This window comes from Stegostoma tigrinum, chromosome 19 (assembly GCF_030684315.1).
Source record: "Stegostoma tigrinum isolate sSteTig4 chromosome 19, sSteTig4.hap1, whole genome shotgun sequence".
Classification (NCBI taxonomy): Eukaryota; Metazoa; Chordata; class Chondrichthyes; order Orectolobiformes; family Stegostomatidae; genus Stegostoma; species Stegostoma tigrinum.
This window is the reverse complement of record NC_081372.1, coordinates 41,105,704-41,123,750: the sequence shown is the minus strand read 5'-3', so window position 1 is coordinate 41,123,750 and position 18,047 is coordinate 41,105,704. Positions and strand designations below refer to the sequence as shown.

Below are 18,047 nucleotides of genomic sequence, written 5' to 3'. Positions count from 1 at the left end.
TATTACACGGTAGAAAAAAAGCAAGAAATAGACATTGCCCTGTCTCATAAAGAAGCCAAATACTTAAATTTAAAAATGAATGTTCTAACAAATTGTAATTAAATAAGTTCACATGTTTCTCTATTAGAAAAAATTTCAGAAACTAATTATTGATTCAAAGGTCACAAATAGTGCAAGGTTACACTTGGTGCAGCCATCACTCCCTGACCTAACTGCAAAGCAAAGTGCATGTAACCCGGCAGTCAGTTCTTAAATCAGAATTGAAGGTGCATTTGCACTGTATCTCTACCATCAACAGAAATCAAAATCCTTTCATGCCGATGTTCCAATTGTATTTCAATTGCATCCTAAGCCTTCAATGGATATAGTCACCAGCAGTTTATTTATAGCAGCTACTTTGTAATGACAAAACGATCTCAACAATAGCCACTTTAGCAAGAAACAGAAATGGGTATGCTACACGTAAAAGACAGTATGGTTGGTCTTGATAACATGTATCGGCAACATTAGGAAAGCAAAGTTGATTTATGGTCCAAAACCCTGGTTAATTATCAGTTGGAAGAAAAGAGTGGTTATATTGTATTGTAGTAAGTGCTGTAACTGAGCAACACAGCAGCAAGATTACTGCTTCTAAAAAAGTAAATGAATCACTTCCCTCCCAAAATGTTCACTGACTGATTCTTTTGATGTTAATCAGTAGTGCTGTCAGCCAAAGCAATGTAGACATTATTTTGGAACAAAAGTAATTCATTTTGTCCATTTGGAAACAGGCAATGTATTCTTTTCATGGGCCTTCAGAATAACAAAATCCCCCATTAGCTGACCAAAATAACTATTAAATATAAGGCGATGAGCACTATTAAAGGAAAAACATTTTAACATGAGGCAATTCATTTTTTTTGTTTTCTGGATGTCCAATGTAATGCAGCATAGTGTTAGAGGAAAGAGGATAAGCACCATCAAGTTGTGTGCACAGGTTGTTAGCTCTTACACTCATCACAAAATAATCCACCAATATGTTTACAGGAGGACTGTGCTGCAGTAAAATAATATGGTTAGAATCAATATTTTAAACACATTGACATTCAGACTCTTGAGGCAGATTTTTGATGGATCTATATTTTTTAATTCACAGCCAACTGTTCGGTACCCAGTCCTAATTTAACATAAACAGTTCCATTTGGAGGTGGGTTATTCAGTGGGGAGAGAAGGAGAAGCTCAAAGAGGCAGAGGTAAATAAGAACACCAGCAGTTAATGATATAGCTGTGAAATTGCAACTTCATAAACTGAAGGAAAGGAGGGCTTCCCTGACAACCAATGCATAACATCAACACCAACAACAAAGGAGATTGGTTTAAGCTGTGCAGAAACAGTATATATGGGCTTTTGCTAAGCATTCTAAGAAATTGGAGCAAATGCAAGAGAAGTTTTGATGGCACATAACATTTTTTATGGTAAGCTTGCCTAAAATTTAGCCATACTGAGAGATGAGTAGACTGTTTAGGATCTTTCCTTAACAATTAATTCATTCAAATATTATTGCAGAGCATAAAGAAGGTAACATGCCAACTCAAGTGCAGAGGCCATTGGTTCAAACTACATGGGAATTGTTTTCTGAGCATGATTAATCTCTGCCATCATTTTAATTTGTCTGAAATATCCAGTTATGGAGGTTTAAAAAAATGGACTTACACAGAATGTGCAGTGTTTGGTCCAACTGATTTCTGCCTCTGCTTAAGCTCCACTCTTCAAGGTGTTTACCAAGTGTTCCTTTAATCCATTATCAACGTCTCTGCAATCCCGATCTTGAAGAGTGGGATAACTACATCTTTTTTGCTGTAATGGGCTTCTGAGTGCAAGAGATTCTTTGGTGTAAGTACCTTAGTCTGCTGCCAAGAGGTGGAGCCTACTTGACCTTTTTCATAGCTGTAGTGTTCAGACTCTCACGATCGTTCACGTCTGAAGTATTTTCTCATGATATTCAGCGGGCATGATATGGAATTGCTTAGCTGCAGGGGCATGAAAGAAATTGTTGCTTAGTGCACTGTAAACCCTTTTAAAGACACCAGTCACACAAATGAGAGGATAAGACAAAAGGAGATCTGGTCAGTCACCAGATCATTGGACATGACCACGCCAGCAAAAAGGCTATCCCGTAACCCATGCTTAAATGTGAGAGAAGCTGCTACTCATGTCCAGCAGTCAACTTGTCACATTCTCCTCCAGTAGGGCAATACCTAAATGGAGTACAAGGGTAGATTCTATAGGTTACATGTAATATACTTAGAAGTGGATTCAATAATCTTATAAAACTTGTCTTCTTTGTTTTACAGATTAAGGTAAAAAATAGACCAAAAGGATGACACCATGATAGTTGAGACAGTGAAATTATAAGTTCAGAGATAATGGGAACTGCAGATGCTGGAGAATCTGAGATAACAAAGTGTGGAGCTGGATGAACACAGAGGGCCAAGCAGCATCTTAGGAGCACAAAAGCTGACGTTTCGGGCCTAGACCCTTCAGAGACTGTTTAATCAGCTGGAGTATGCATTAAAGTCAGGGGTTGGTTAGCTCAGTTGGCTAGATGGATGGTTTGCAATGCAGAGTAATGCCAGCAGAGTGGGTTCAATTCAAGATGTTTTTACAAGATGGTGGCACTGGCATGGTAGGTAGCGTTTGGGCTTGTTGGAGTCCATCTGCTCCAGGCTGGACAGAGCCCATGTATTGTGCACAAGTAAAGTGTGACTTAGTAATGGAACACAGGCCTCTGTGCAGTTATTTCAATCCATACATGCAAGCCTGGTGTGCAACTCGTTCTGTTGACGAGTTTGGAAACGAGTATTGTTGTTTATTGATCTTCCCAGGCAGAAGGATTGCTGTTTCAAGATGCCATGGTATGTTTTATGATGCCCTTATGGTTACATTGACTCAAACCTTGGCTCACCTTCCTGTTTTGATGGCTTGTATAATGTTTACCTCCAATAATCCATCTTTCCAAGTAGTCTTCAAGTAACAAGGTGCAGAAGATTGCAAGAATATAAAACTGCAGGTGTGTGGTATAGTATTGTTGATCACTAGCTTGTCGGAGGTTGATAGAGTGGATTTCTTTGAATTGCAAAACTATCATGGGTCTCTGAGTATGAGTTTAGATGACTGCCATCAATAATGCTTTGAACACTGGCAGTAAGTTGAATCTGGCTGAATTTCAGGGTATTTTCATTTACTTACAGGTTTCTACCAGAGCAAGTTGACCAATGTGTTCACCCCAGTAAACAATGAAATCAGTGACCTTCTTAAAGCATCTGCGCGCTGCAGATTGACATTGCATACATTCCCTGAGGTGGCCTGTTAAGTGCCTGAAGCAAAACCTTCAGGTCCGTCTTCAGCTCCACAGTTACTGAAAGTGGGGCCCTTGTTATCACTATTGTCTGCCAATCAGATTCCAGCATATTGAACAACGCGGTCACAATAGATTATACGTGGTGAGAACTAATCAGGTAACCAGTCATAAAATTTCTGGATAGCTTCATTTCATTAACCGGCTCTCCATAATAGCAGCACCAATGTCACTAGTCAGAAATTCTGATATTAAATCCTTGTTCTGGACAATAACCAATGTCTTTATAACTCAATGAAATTGTTACAATTACAGATAAAGAAACATAGGATATTAAAATGTTATTTCAGTACTCACATGAGATATGCAATATTTGTAACGTTGTGGAAAAATGTTTGTACTTAATAAGGAGACCTCTGTGTGCAGTTGCCACCCAATATGAATATCAAGTAAATTTTTCACAATGCTAACATGTTGCATTTTTTGAATAAATAATCTATTGAACACAAAGATAAAGTCAGTGCATTGTCCCCACTAGGAGAACAGGACTACTTAGTTTGCCCTGTAATATCTAAGCAGCATTTTTTGAGGAAATTAGCCATTGAAGATTTCAATGTAATCAAATATTTTATCCAGAAGTATAATTCCAGTTATTTTAACTTTAACTAAAAATCAAATCACAAGTGATGAAGGGGCAGAGCTCACAGGCATGATACTTTAATTTCTTGTAGTCAAAAGTATGAACTGAAACACTAAAAGCTCTGAAGAAAGAATAATCAGACACACGTGACTCAAATGCACAATTTGTTGGTAATGTTAATTGTATTTTTGCTTCTCATTTCAGTGACACTCATGATGATGTCCAAATCACTTTTTTTGATTTTTGATATTTAATAATTGATTCAGCTTATTTTAATCAGTAATTTTTTTGATCACTAATCATTGTTGATTTCTTGGTTTTATGCTTTCAGTCAAGTTATGTGCTGATGCTGTTTATGGGTATAATTTCTGGCCATTGAGTCTATTTATGTATTCCAAGTATATGACAATCCTAAATGTATACTCTGGTCAAATTAAAGTCCAGAGCAGGTAGTGTAAACAGTTTGGAATAATAAACACTTCCTATTCTGCCCTATTCATCTGATTGAAAATAACAGTTTCAGAAAAGACTTTAAGCAAATATCCATTGGTTTGTTCAGATATATTAGAAAGTCCTGTGGTACTTTTCAAGTCAAAGAAATGCGAACTCCTGCAATGTTGATTCTTTGGCCAGCATAAGTAGATTAGATCAACTAAATTCATTTCAATTTATTCTTTGCAAGACTTTACTATATGCAAATTAAGAGCTGTGTGTTTCTGCATAGCTACATTGATTATACTTCAAAAATGCTCTACTGTTTGCAAAGTGATCGATGAAATTCTGGGTCATAAAAGGCATAATGTGAAAGCAAATCTGTAGGTTAACTCTTTTCTGTCTAGTTTAATTCAGGCACACTCAAGTACAGGTCCTCAATGACCTCATCCCAGTACAGGCAATAGGTGTAACTGTGGCTAAATATTACATTTCCAGAAAGTGAAAATGAGATTTCTTTTCAGTCTTAATGATCTTTTTGCAACAGTAACAGAATTCTGGATGTGAGTTTGCTCGCTGAGCTGGAAGGTTCGTTTTCAGACGTTTCGTCACCATACAAGGTAACATCACCAGTGAGCCTCCGACAAAGCCTCGTAACAGGATTCTCAAATCATTGCTCTTCTGTACTCAATCCAAAGTTATTATCCTATTGAATGCAGAGGGAACAAGTGAAGATTTAAAATAATTACAAAACAAAGTTGTACAACAACAGATTGATCAACAAAAAACACCCCCACCCCTCCACCACCCATGTCCGTTGATCCCACCACCGCCTCCATTCTTTTGAAATCAATGTAATTAAAAGCCTAACTCTCAACTGCAGTTCTCAAGTCCTGATCCAAGATACAATAGAGTCAGTCTGTAGCGGCACCGCACCTCACTCATCTGGAGGAATTGGAATCAAGGATGGGAGCCTCCTGTACCAGCTCCACATCCTGAGGGGACTTTCAACTGGGACTTCTTCATATGGAGGATGCTTGGCTGCTGCTGGTCTCTGGCATACTGGGACAAATGTTGAATCTCAGTTTATATGCTCCTCTGGTACACTGTGGCTGGATCCATTGGTCATGCTTCCAGTGAACCTGTGCAGGGAATATCATAAACAGAATAGATCCTTCGTCTTTGTTTTCCTTTTCTTCCTTACACTTCCTGCCAACACCACCAGTCCTCAGTATCCATGCTCCCACTGATCTGTTTCATTCATATTTTTTACCTCCCAATGTTCTCCCGAGCCCCAGGCACACACCTTAAATATGTCAACTATCATGATGCACCTCCCACGTTTATATGTTGAGTTGTCCCACCTCCCAATTATTTTCCCTCTGAATCCCAGCATGCTGTCTCCAATCTCTAACTGTCTTCCCCAACTTGTCCACCTAACCCACCTTGACTTTCAATGACCAGAGATGACCAACTCACTTGACCAACTTAGAATGACTGATCAGTGAACAAACCCTCTGACTGATCTCGGAGCAGCCTCCCAACTGACTTATTGCTAATCCACAGGATGCATGAGACCTGTATGACTAACCATGGCTCATTCCCTGAATTGTAATGATAAGGGGCTCCTAACCCTGACTGCCCCAGTGGTTGACTGATCTGGAGTGAGCCCTAGACTGAGATCAGATAATGCCCTTGATTGTGGTCCGACCCCTGGCTGACGACAGCACTCTTGTCTTGATTGAGTGAAGACACTCACCTTAGTCTTTGTGACATGGCCATTTGTTGAAGCACGGCAGTGTGCTTGCCATGTAAGTGGCTGGTGCATGCTGTAGGTTTGATATTGACACAGCGTGGTACCATGCACCAGCCTGTCCATCCTTTGACTAATAATGACTAACCTGGCTTTGTGTCCGAAAATGCAAAGCAAGGCAGAGTTGCAGTGAGCATTCACGTGATGACAAAGTGAGTGAGTGAGTAATAAGAAAGCAAGCTAAGAGTCCTGAGATGCCCCTGTTCCATTTCGTGAGTTTTGTGCTTGTCCCTGTGCGTGATATGACCTGGCAGCAGCATTGCAATGTAAGGTGTTGATGTATTTCGAAATGCAGCTTCAGAGCCGTGATCTGTATTCCGAGTAAATCAATAATATGCCGTGATGATATGGTGAAGTTGGTACACCTCCAAGGATGAAGGAGCAGGCATGGACTGTACCCTGGGATGATGGAAAATGCTGACCAGGGGAATTATAGGTGACCTTGCATGTTGGGAATTGCCTCCATCTAGTTTCTCTCCATTAGCTAGTAAAATGGAAAATTGCATCTAAATGAGGTGAGATTAGGTGTAAATGAGATTCTTAATGTATGCAAACAGGCCTTTTGCCACTCACAAGTGAAATTACCAACATGCCTTTAAAACCTTGAGTAGAACATCACATTAAATGATTTTTTTCCGAAGAAGGGTCCAGATCTGAAACATCAGCGTTCCTGTCCCTTGGATGCTGCCTGGCCTGCTGTGTTCAAACAGCTCCACACTTTGTTAACTATGGAGATGAAGAGCCTTTTTTAGAAGTAAGGAGAAAGCAGCCTCGTGGATAGTTCATGTGCAAACATCCAGAGGTAGTCCTGCACAGTATCTCAATATGTAGATGGCAATATTGGCTTAACACACCAAATAAGGTATTTCTTCCAGCTGCATCTTTGTATAAGGACCCAAAATATTCTCAAAAGCAATCAGCAGTTAAAAGGATTAATATGAAAAAAAGTTTTTTTACAGGCTTCCAGCGTTATTGAAGTTTGGACTGAGGATCTAAGAAAATGTATTGTATTTAAACAATATTGAACAGTATTGAAAAATTTACACTGTTACTTTAACTATTTGCTAACAGAAGGACACCATTTAACGTTTTTGCTTTAGTCTCATGCTTGTTGTCATTTGTAAGAATACAGATAAAGCAGTGCAGATATCCAAACTTCTAGATCAGAAATTACTGTGACCAGCCTCTCTTTTAAAAAAAACACTTTGGAATGGAGCTATAACTATTATAATTCTTTGTGAAAACTATAGATTATAGCTCCAATCACGGAAAAAGCAAGGAAAATTGTGGTTTGAAGGTGGCTTGGAAATTGAAAGAAATTTTGGGCTGAATCTTGTGGTTTTAGTCAAGTGCCAGTTACAATAAGTTTTTGGAGGGTTTTTCACTGAGAGGCCTCATGTGTTTCTTGGCATATCTGCACAACTTGCATTAATAACTGCATACCTCATCCATATGGTGTCCTCATGTCCAATTCTGACACCATCATTCTACACGCTGTTCTGGGAACAACTTGCCATTGCTGGGTTATCCTGGAATTGACCAGTATCCCTGGAGCCTGTGCCATCAGTAAAAGGCTGCTATGCATCCAGACAAGCAGCATCAGTCCAGAGCTACCCTGCATGGTTTGTGACATTTAACCCAGACATGGCAGGTTAGGGATATTTAGTGCCCCAATTTGCATGCAGGTCCCTGGAGGTCATGCAGGACCAGTACAGCAGCCACAACACAGATCGTGCCAGCTTTGAGATTTTCACCTTGGTCTGTACTGTCTCAGCCACTTGGAGGAATGCACAGCAACATAGGAAGAAGGTTAATGGCATTCACCTCTCCATCACTAACTTCTCTCCGATATCTCACACTCACTCTATCTCTGCTACAGTGCCTACCTCCCACCAAGGCTCATTCTCTGCCACTCTCACTATTGCCTACAACATCTTCCTTCACTCAATGTCACCCAAACAACTGCCAACACCACTAAACCAGAAAGTCCTGTGCACTGCCTACTCACTCATTCTTAAGACATCCTTCTCACCAAAACAAAAACCTGTGCTGCCCACTTTCATCTCCCTTAATACCTCTCTCTCTCCTTCATTCTAGGATGAAAGTCATCCATGACAGGACAGAGAGCATCCAGATGGGTGGTGGGATTCACACCATTCAACTACTCACTCCTACTGTGAACAGGATTCTGACTCTGACAGCCTCAAGTGGCTGACTGACGGTATCAGTGCCCATGGACTGGTATCAGATGCTGTCCCCAACTTAATGAGGGAAGAACCCTCTGAACAAAAGCTACCATGACAGATGTCCTGCCTTTATGTCTGTACTAAATGGCAGGGCAAGACAGCTATACTGGTAGCCTGGTGTCCCCAGCTGAGGGAACAAAGCAGAAAAAGGTATTATAAGGCAGGAACACTGTGAAAATTCATGCAGGCTCAGCGTGAGTGTGTGCTATGAGAGCAAGCCAAGAGCTCAGAGGTGCAGCCTGTTCCAGTCTATGAGCCGAGCGCGCGTCCTTGAGCACATGGTATGCTTACTACAACATTGCGATATAGTTCCTGGTGCAGGCCGAGGTGCTGCACTGAAGTACAGAAATGTCCTGTAAGTGGATCGGAGGTGTGCCATGGGGTTCTTAGAGACTGGCATAAGTCAGATGTAAATATCCATGGATGTGGGAAGCATGTGGCTAGCGTCCATAGAGTATAACCTCAGATTCCGGAGTCTGGTGTCCAAGATGCAGCATATTGGCTCAGTGGTTAACTCTACTACTTCACAGCAGCAGGGATTCAGGTTTGATTCCAGGTTCAGGCGACTGTGTGAAGTTTTCAAATTCTCCCCGTGTCTGCGTGAGTTTCCTCTGGGTGCTCCAGTTGCCTCTTATATTCCAAAGATTTGCAGGCTAGGTGGATTAGCCATGCTAAATTGCCCACCGTGTCCATGGACGTGCAGGGTAGTTGGGTTAGAACAGAGTTGAGGAAAAAAGTCTTCACCCAGAGAGTGGTGGATATATGGAATGCTCTGCCCCAGAAGGCAGTGGAGGCCAACTCTCTGGATACTTTCAAGAAAGAGAAGGATAGAGCTCTTAAAGATAGTGGAATCAAGGGTTACAGGGATAAGGCAGGAACAGGATACTGATTGTGGATGATCAGCCATGATCATAATGAATGGTGGTGCTGGCTCGAAGGGCCGAATGGCCTACTCCTGCACCTGTTATCTATTGTCTATTGTTAGCCATAGGAAATGCAGGGTTACAGGGGTAGAGTGGGTCTGGGTGGGATGCTCTTTGGAGAGACAGTATGGACTCAATGGGCCAAATTGCATGCTTCTACACTGCAGGGTTTTTATGATCTACCATCCAGATGCAGGTTCTTTGGAGCAAGCAGCAAGCTGAAGTCGTCAGATCCCTGATCTGACTTTCATGTCGATATTTCTCAACATCTAGTTTGTTCAGCACATTTGGTAAGATGGGAAACTGAATATTAATTAGGTGAGCAATAGCATTAATAAGGCGTTTAACAAAGCATAATCCTCCTTAATTAACCACTGCTTACTTGAAGATGCATAAAAGCTGCAGCAAGTTGCTCCCAATATTGAGATAGGCTTTGGTAGACTTCTAATGTGATCTTGCCACAAATCTCACCAAAGCCCACAATGTTCCACCAATTAGCTGACAGCGTCCAATTCAGCACCTTCCTATGGCTAATTCCTGTGTATGATAGAAAATCATGAGCTTTAAGAACAACTGTAATATACAATATGTAATAAGCACACTGCAACGTACCAATATTGAAGGCAAAGCAATCAATTTTGGTACCAGAAAATAGATATGCCTTCTCCACTTTGTAACAGATGAGTGATCTCTCAGGCCTCTAGAATTTTGTACCTCAGTACCCAGTTGTGTTCAGATCTTTCATTTAGAATCACACAGATATTTTTTACTAACAGGAAATAATTGAGCTATTTTCTATACTAATCTTGTGGCTCAGAGACTAACAGATTCCAGTGTAGTAAATTAGACATTTCTAATTTAATCCATTTCCTCAATTAAAGTGTGTATGTTCTGTGGCGTCACAAAGGACGCAGCACTTATTATAACATGAAGAGAATTTTAATCTCCATCCTCAGACTTCCTGGTGCCTCTCTACAATTTCTCTTTGCAATTTCAGATGTGCAGCAGCTTGGGAATTTTGAAGCTGCTTCTCTCTGAATTCTGATAAGAGCAGCAATTCAAATTAGTGCTCCCAGGCCTCAAAAGGCCTTAAAGTTAGGAAATGAAAACCACAGGAAAAGAGCATGGGGCTCTCTTTTGTGGCTCTTATCCAAAAGAATAGGTTTATAAAACAGAGATTCTTAACTTTTCAGGGTGGTAGGATCAAGCACATGAACCAGTCAATATCATCAAAGGCACAAGTCTTCTTTGAACTGGGATCTTAAGCCTTGAGGTCACATGAGGTTCAGAAAATTGTTGCAATGCTTATCTATAAGATGTTGTCAAGTGGTTTTATAACGTCGTCACTGGAGGATTATATCCAAAACTGCTACAATCAGCCTTTCCAGAACACAACTTGCTTGTTTGATGTGCACCTGATGATGCAGTTAGTAAATGCCTTGCCTATTGTTAAACCTAGCTACAGAGTTCAGGAAGGTTCAGAGTCCATTCTCTGTCTATATTTAACTGACTAAACATTGCTGAAGACATAGCAAAGATGCTATAATTTGTCTCAATTGGCTTGATTATTACGTAGTATTTACAGATGAGAAATAGACCATCTGGCCCAACATGTCTATATTCATATCAATGCAGTTCATGAAACTTCTCAACCCTTCTCCTTGTCTAACCCAAACAACTTATCTTTCTGTTCCTTTCTCCCTCATGTACATATCTGGCATCTCTTTAAATACATTGATACTAGTCACCTCAATAACTCTTTATTGTGATGAGTTCTGAACTCTAATTTCTCTGCAATAAAGAAGTTTCTCCTGAATTCCCAGTTGGATTTTTTAATGTTATCTTATATCAGTAGCTTCTTGAAGCTGTGCAAGTGGAACTGGTTTCTCTATGTCCACTCCATCAAGCAAATTCTATAATTTTAATAGCCTCTATCAGATCACATTGTATGATGGTAACACATGAGAAGAGGAGGCTGTGAGATTTTCTAAAGTTATGCCAGAAGCCTTGGTCAAGGAGATACAGAGGAGGCAAGATATGTTTTATCCATAAAAGGAATGGAGGCTCACTAGAGAAACTCCCAAAAGCAGTCAAAGCCAGTATGCAAGTCCCAAAGAGCTGGATATAGCGCTGTGAAAACTTTAATGACCTCACATAGGTGGCCAAGGTGAGTGAGTGCATCTTCAGAAGCTTTATCATTTCCAACCATTGAACTAAACCCAACAATTATTCATTGAACAACACCCCTATCAATCACATATCAATGATCTCTATTAATCAGGTCTCAAACTTAACATTAAATTGCAACCTCTCTGCATTTGAGTACACACCAGTTGATCACAGAAAGAGTGGAATTTCATTCAGTTGTGGAACATCTCAGGGTTTGTATGCAGTATCTTCATTGTGGTAGGCATGTAGTCAATGACAAACCGCAGTCAGTAATCTTCAGAAAATCACATGTTTACACTGCCCTTTTTTCTCCTGCCAAAAAAGAATGGAATGCAGTAAGCCCTCAATGAAAAAGAACCCCTATGACTTTCTTATGGAATAATGGACAGCAAACTGTAAAATATTGCAAATATCTCCAGTTCCTACCTGGAAAGCACTGATCCATAAAAAAATTATCACGTGTCACTTTAACAGCCATGGACAAAACAGTCCTAAATCTGTTCTCATGGCTGCAGCAGATGACAAATTTCAGTGAAATTACCATTACAAGAGTATATAGACTCCATATATGTTGCTGATGTTTAGGTAGGAGAGTATTTTGCTGAAAATTCTAGGCATATCAGTTCCTGGTGATGTAAAGTCCTTCTCTCCCGCCTCTCCTCCCAGCAGCTCATTCTACTCTGTATATCCTCTAAACATTCTCCAAATCTTTCTATATTCCAAGGGCAATGCTTCATAATGCAAACATACCTGGCATGCACAGAATCCTTTAATCAGGACAACATGAAGGTCACTATTTCACTTTGAATGCGTTTGTAGGAAGCTGGAGCCAAAGATCTGCTGAGAAAGAAGACATAGATGTGAAAGTGAGTTTTAGTAGATACCTAATCAAACAAAAGGTGAGAAACCAAAAGTAATGATGAACAATGTAGAAGATATGAACAAATATCTTAGAGAGAGTAAGAACTGAAGATGCTGGAGTCAGAGATAACACAGTGTGGAGCTGGAGGAACAAGCAGGTCAGACAGCATTAGAGTAACAGGAAAGTTGACGTTTTGGGTTGGGACCCTTCTTCAGAAAGAATTTCAGAAAAAAAAAATTTCTGAAGAAGGATTCTGACCTGAAACGTCAACTTTCCTGCTCCACACTGAACAAGTATCGCACCAGAGAGAGAAACAGAACTTCATTAGGTGGGAAATTCCTGAAAAAAAGTGGCAGTGAATTATCACTAATGCTGGAGTATGAGATTGTCGATACTAAAACACAGAATGAAATTTAAAATGACCAAAATCCTCAACATATTTTGCAGTATTTGTGCAGAAAGAGAATTGATATTTTGCGTCAATATTAATTAGAAGCTATATAATTATTTTGCCAGTTTTAGTTCCATGACCACTCTATAAGAATAATATACAAGAATGGTTAGTTTGCTCACCCTCCCTCTATCTCCCATTTCACATAGTCAGGAAGGAGAGATCGCTTCTTGGGTGAGGCATAGTTCAAGTGACTTTATAGTTCGGGGAATTTGGAAGCATGGTTGGACTTCGGTGTAGACAGGAAGAGCTTTTTGCATGCTTTTCTGGATCATAGTTTATAAGTTTTTTTCACAGGATAAATTCAAGCTCAGGATTAACGGCCCAGCACAAAAGAAAGAATGACATCAAAGGGAAATCACAATTTGATTGGTTGGTAAAAGCTGTTAATCTAACTATATTGTAAGTCACTTTCAGATTGAAAGTAAATTAGAGAAATATTTACAGAGTACATGCGAAAAGGCCAGCAGGAAATTTTTAAGTGAACGAATTAAAAATGAAATAAATAACATAGAGATATAGAGCCAGGTGATGTGTTGTAACTGCACAATGTGGGAGCTGGTGGACCTGAATGTGGTTCGTAGTGACCACATCTGCAGCAAGTGTTGGTTGCTTGAGGAGCTGCGGCTCATGGTCGATGAGCTGGAGTCTGAGCTTCGAATGGTGCGGCACATCAGGGAACAGGAGTTACCTGGATTTGTTTCAGGAAGTTGCCACACCTCTTAGATTAACAACATCAAATACAGTCGGCAGTCAGGCACAGGACGGTGTGACAGTAAGTAAGGCAAGTGGAAAGATCTAGGAGGTAGTACTGAAGGAGCTGCAGCCTTGAGGTTGTCTGACAGATTTGAGATTGTAGCTCCCTGTGTGGATGAGAACAGGGAGGCTGAGCAAACTGACCATAGCACTGAGGTACAGGGAACCATTCGACAGGGGGAAAAAATCAGAAATATTGTCTTGATGGGGGATAATATAGTCAGGGGACTAAACACTATTCTCTATGACCATAAGACCATAAGACATAGGAGTGGAAGTAAGGCCATTCGGCCCATCAAGTCCACTCTGCCATTTAAATCATGGCTGATGGGCATTTCAACTCCACTTCCCTGCGCTCTCCCCATAGCCCTTGATTCCTTGTGAGATCAAGAATTTATCGATCTCTGCCTTGAAGGCATTTAACATCCTGGCCTCCACTGCACTCTGTGGCAATGAATTCCACAGGTCCACCAATGACCAGGATCAAGAGTCATGAAGGCCATTGTTGCAAAGATTACAAATGACACAAAGATAGATGGAGGGACAGGTAGTGTTAAGGAAGCAGGGAGGCTGCAACAGGACATAGTCAGGCAAAGAGAGAGGGCAAAGAAGCGGCAGTTGGAATAGAATTTCAGCAAGTGTGAAGTTAAGCACTTTGGTAGGAAGAAGAGAGAGATAGAACATTTTCTTAATGGGGAAAGGTTTCTGAAATTTGAAGCAGAAGGCGGCATTCAAAGAAGTCAGAGTTCATCATTCTCTTAAGATTAATGTGCAGAATCAGTTAGTATTTAGAAAGGGAAATGCAATGTTAGCATTCATTTTGAGAGGGCTAAAGTACAAGCACAGAGATGTACTGCTGAGGCTATACAAGGCTCTGGTCAGAGTACATTTGGAATATTGTGAGCAGTTTTGTGCTCCATATCTAAGGAAAGATGTGCTGTCCTTGGAGGGGTCTAGAGAAGGTTTACAAGAATGATCCCAGGAATGCAGGGCGATGAGGAACTGTTGAGGACACTTGGTCTGTACTCAATGGCGTTTAGAAGGATGTGGAATTGAAACTTACAGAATACTGAGAGGTCTGGATAGAGTGGAACATGGAGAAGATCTTTCCATTAGTTAGAGAGGCCACACCTGAGGGCACAGCCTCAGAGTATAGGGCCGCCTTTGAAAACTGAGATGAGGAAAAATTTCTTTAGCCAGAGAGTGGTGAATCTGTTGAACTCATTGTCCCAGAAGGCTATAGAGGCCAGGTCATTTAAGACAGTGTATTTAAGACAGAGACAGATAGGTTCTTGATTGGTAAGGGGTCAATGGTTATGGGGAGAAGGCAAGAGAATGGGGTTAAAAAACATATCAGCCATGATTGAATGGCAGAGCAGACTTAATGGGCCAATCTTCAGCACTATTCACGATACATTGCATACTGAAGCAATCCATGTTCAAATGCAACAAAATGGACAATATCTCCAAAATGGACTTGGGCTAACAAGTGGCAGGTAACAGTCATGCCATGAAAATGCCAGGCAGCGACCATCTCCAATAATCTAAACCCCATCCCTTGACATTCAATCGTGTTACCATCATTGAATAGCTCACAATCAACATCCTTGGTGTTATCATTGACCATGAACTCAACTGCATTCATCATACAAATAGTGGCTACAATGAGGACAGAGGCTGGGAATACTGTGGCAAGTCACGCATCCTGACTCCTCAAAGCCTGTCCACCATCCACAAGGCACATGTCAGGAGTGTGATGGAATACTCTTCATGTGCCTGAATGGATGCAGCTCCAAAAACACTTAAGAAACTTGACACCACCCAAGAGAAAGCAGCCCACTTGATTGCCACTACATTCACAAGTATCCACACCGTCCACCACTGATACTCAGTAGCAGCAGTGTGTATTATCTACAAGATGCACTACAAAAATTTACCAAAGATCTTAACACAGCACCTTCCAAACCCACAACCACGTCCATCTAGAAGGACAAGATCACCAGATACATGGAAACACCATGACCTGCAAGTTTCCCTCCAAGCCACTCACCATCCTGACTTGGAAATAAATCACGTTCCTTCACTGTCACATGGTCAAAATCCTGGGGTTCCCTCCCCAAGGGCATTTTGGATCAAACCTCAGCACATGTGCTGTAGTGGTTCAAGAAGGCAGCTTACCACCACTTTCTCAAGCCAGTGACTCCCACATCTCACAAATTAATTTAAAAAAGCCCTAATTCTGCTCTGATAATTATGCTGTTCTGGTCTAATGAATTTAAATGTGGAGTTCTGCCTCTTAAAGAATAATCACAGCAATTGTTTCAGACAGTCATTGGCATCTCTCACTCAAACATGACTACAATGCCTGAATTTAATAGTCACACTTTGCAAGTACAAATTATGACTAAATTGTATCCTCAGATTTATATTTTCAAACAACTCTAGAATAACAAAATGAAAGACTATGATTCTAAATCATGAAAGTTGTTTGTTTTTGTTCAGAGCCACTGGTTAACTATTCATCAATCAATAAGAGAGAGGAACATTGCATTGAAACAAGCATCATATAATTTGAATAATTTGACAGCAATGACAGATTACTGTTTAAATTAATTCAGATATAATTGAACATCATGCTGGAATTTACCACTTAAAGCTATCAGTAATGGTACACAATAACAATTAAGTGATAATTTCCAGCTCTCTGGTAAAAAATATGTTCTCATACGAATTGCATTAATTATGTTCCCAGAGGTGGCACAGCTGATAGCTAAGGAATGTCTATGTCAAATTTATCTGATGCACAAATGCTGTTTGTCATTTCTGTAATATATATATATATCCCCACGCTAATTAGCATTAACAAAACAAATTTGGCTACAAGGTCAGATAAACCATTACTGCTAATTAGACCTTTTGAGATTAACAAATCATGATATTCAGAGAAAAAGATTGGAGAATTCCTCTAACATCACTTATGTTGTATGTAAATTTATTAAAAGATGAAGTTGTATAGTCTATAAAATAGTTGTTTCACAGAATCTCCTGATTTTTTTCACCATTTGTCAAGTGAACATAAAACTTGCAAGACGGCACTATTCTAAAAATGAACACTGCTACACTAATCTGTCATAGAACAGTGAAACCTCACTAATGATAAATTTTGGAGTGTACTTTGTCAACCTTTATAAAGAATTTACCTGTTGTTGAAGATCTGTTTGGATTTTTACACTTGCGTTTAATATGCCGCGCCGGATTTATTTTCCATGAAACTGACTGGAATCTGCCGCAGACCCTCCACTTAAATTCATTTATATTTCAACTTTAATGATTTAAAGATTCTTATATTTCAAAAGGCTTGAATCAAACTCTTTTCAATAAAATTTTTGTCTGAAGGAAGAATGTCTCCCTAGCTACTGCACAACTTATTCTCTTGGACAAATTCAGTAAATCCTCAACTAAAGTTTCTTTATTTAATTGTACTATGTTTTTTTATGAGCATTTCAAAGTATTATTTTAACTTTATTTCCCACATGATTCACACCATTTTGCTGCAGCCCCTCCTGCTCACTGAATCTCCATTTTAAGTCTGCTCACCTTGCTCAGTCTTCCATTGTGCAGCATCTTCCTATGCACCAGCTTCTGAGTGACAACCTTTCCCCAAGAGTGAAGCCTGAGGCAAGAGAGCATTAGCAGGAAACCTTTATTCGCAAGGCTCCACTCTGCTTGCATGAGCTCCACTTGTTCAGAGCCATATCTCAGCTACTGCCTTGCAGCATCATTTTGATAACCACCAGTAAGAGGCTGCAGTGCCACTTCTTGCTGCCCATCACTGCTTCTAGGAACTGCACCCCTCCTCCTGACTGGCAAGTCATGGCTGACCTCAGTATCTTGCCCTGTAAAGGTCACAAGTAAAAGAGTCAAGGAAATGTAGGATCTGCAGTGATCAGGGAATGGAAAGTTTGAGGGTCAGGGGCCAGTAGGAGGTACAACATGTAAGAAGGTGACATTTTTCTTTTATTTTTTCAAATATAATTTATTATCAAAAATATTTAATTTACCAATAGACAAATTTATCAAGACAAAATGTGCTGACTTGCATGATATAATGTTTAATATTTGCTTTTGGAAAGGAAGACACCACAGAACCTAACTCTAGTTTTAACCTTGATTCCCATAGGAATCATTTTACCTAAATTTATGATTTTCAGGAACATAACCATAACTCTAAATGATGACTCACAACATGCTGAAACTCCCCTGGGGATAAATGGGCTCGGGCTCTGCAAACTCAATACATTCCAAACACTTAAAAGCAAATGAATCCATTTACACTGCACTTACTGCACTCATTTAGGACATATATTCCAAACAATGGAACAGGTACAAACTGAGAAAATTTGATTTATAAATATTT

At 40.1% G+C, this 18,047-nt stretch overlaps 1 long non-coding RNA gene across 5 annotated transcripts in view; it reads right to left on the bottom strand.

Annotated features, from left to right (window-relative positions):
• Positions 1-1,045: 1,045 nt before the first annotated feature.
• Positions 1,046-18,047, bottom strand: part of LOC125461644 (uncharacterized) — a 104,731-nt gene continuing 87,729 nt past the window's right edge. For 2 of the 5 annotated variants that reach the window (XR_009446936.1, XR_007249519.2), the window contains exons 3-5: positions 12,312-12,401; positions 11,723-11,873; positions 1,046-5,116 (exon numbers count right to left, since the gene is read on the bottom strand). This is a non-coding gene — a long non-coding RNA (uncharacterized LOC125461644). Of the gene's footprint in view, positions 5,117-9,789; positions 9,930-11,722; positions 11,874-12,311; positions 12,402-18,047 lie in introns of those variants that run through there. The other 3 variants (XR_007249522.2, XR_007249520.2, XR_009446937.1) reach the window with 2 other exon arrangements.